We start from the raw sequence: 1,822 nt of genomic DNA, 5'->3' as shown, positions 1-1,822 counted from the left end.
CATAGGAGCTTTACACACTCTGTGTGTTGGAGATACAGTTGCTGATCTTTATAGGATTTGCACAAGGTAGAAGAGGATTTATATATTATGACCTTTTCCAAGCTGGTGATCTTATTTATTTGGAAAGTACAAGTGTTTTTATCTAAGAAAATTTAAACTGATAAATGTCTTCTTGTGCATGTGAGTTTCACAGGTCATTGTTAATATTTAGTGATCAATTGTTCAAGACTGTATGGAGGAATTAAAACACTATGTAGTGGTCTAAGACTCATCTGTTTATTCTCCTCCTGCTCTTCCTTCTCCTTGTTTCACAGGAGCAACCACATAAGAACAAAGCTAAAAGGTATGAGCTTCTGTCATCATTATTTCCTTTGCATTGGGTACTTTTTTCATTGATGTAACAAAAAATACTTGACAAAAATGAACTTAAAGAAGGAATGATTTATTCTGGATCAGTTAGATGATATGGTCCATCATGGCATGGGAGGTGTGACATCAGGAGGATGAGGCAGCTGTCACATTATGCAGGAGGAAGGAAGACAGATGCTGATGCCTAGTTCTTCTTCTCTTCCTCATTCAGTTGGAGAACCCACCTCATCAGTTAAACCTTAATTAGAACACCCTCACAGACATTCACAGAAGTGTGTCTGGTTGGTGGCTCTGAATCCAGTTATCTTAGTAGTCAATATTAACCATCACACCACAAAGTCTTTAAATAAGTCATAATCATTTTCAACTAGAAAGCCTGCTATTACAATCACCCACCTATAGATAAAGTTTCTATTCCCCCTGGTGCTGCTGCCCTTCAGTCCCAAATAAACACACAAAGACTTATATTAATTTATGAACTGTTTGGCCAGTGGCTTAGGTTTCTTAATGGTTAGCTATCTCTTAATTATTAACTCATTTCTATTAATCTAAATATTTTCACATGGTCTTATCTTACTGGAGAAGGGTCTGGCGTTCTATCTTCCCAACATCTCTCTTTGGCAGCTTCTCCCTCTCTTCTTTATCTAGCATCCTCCTGGTCTGCTAGCTTCACCTGTACTTCCTGCCTGGCTACTGGACAATCAGTGTTTATTAATCAACCAATAAGAAAAACATATATACGGAAGGACATTCCCCATCACCCACCTTTCTCTCTGACTGTGCTAATAAGCTTCATCAAAGTTTTTTAGTGTAACCTAGATTTCCTTGGTGGCACTTAAAGTCAAGGCTTCAGGCTGTTGCAGGTCTGAACCTGGGTGTGAATCCAGTGAGGAGGAGGTATTTTCAGGAGACCTGTAAAATGAAAACCATTTTTCTTCACAACACTAACATTTGATTTCATATTTTCACTGTTTGGCCCCAGTGGTGCCAAAGCTGTGGTGGGCAAAATGCCAGACTCCTAGCACCCCTCTCACTCCTTAGCAGGGCCCTTCCTAGGTCCAAGACTTTGGACCTTTCCTTGTGACCCATTTAATTTAACCAGGGCCACTACTAGACTGGCACTATCCACTGGAGCCTGGTGGGATCCAAAGGGGATACTCAAAGGAAGGCATAGCTCAGCCTTTTCCTGAATACATCCACAGGGAATAAAAGAGCCTACATATTTAGGTTGCAAAATATAGAGAAATCAAACTGGAATTGAGCTGAAAGCATTTTCCCTGCCTGTGAGCTTCTATAGTGCTGGAAGGAGCTGTGTGGGCTGCTAGGGAAAGAAAGCACTTCAATGGTATTATACAGAAATGAGCCAAAGAATTACAGAGGCAGTCTGACAGATAAGATGTACATCCAATAGTGGCATGGTTATTTGGAGATAACCAACCATTCCTTTCTTGGA

This window comes from Phodopus roborovskii, unplaced genomic scaffold (assembly GCF_943737965.1).
Source record: "Phodopus roborovskii unplaced genomic scaffold, PHOROB, whole genome shotgun sequence".
NCBI classification, from domain to species: Eukaryota; Metazoa; Chordata; class Mammalia; order Rodentia; family Cricetidae; genus Phodopus; species Phodopus roborovskii.
Note: the sequence above shows the minus strand (reverse complement) of the source record.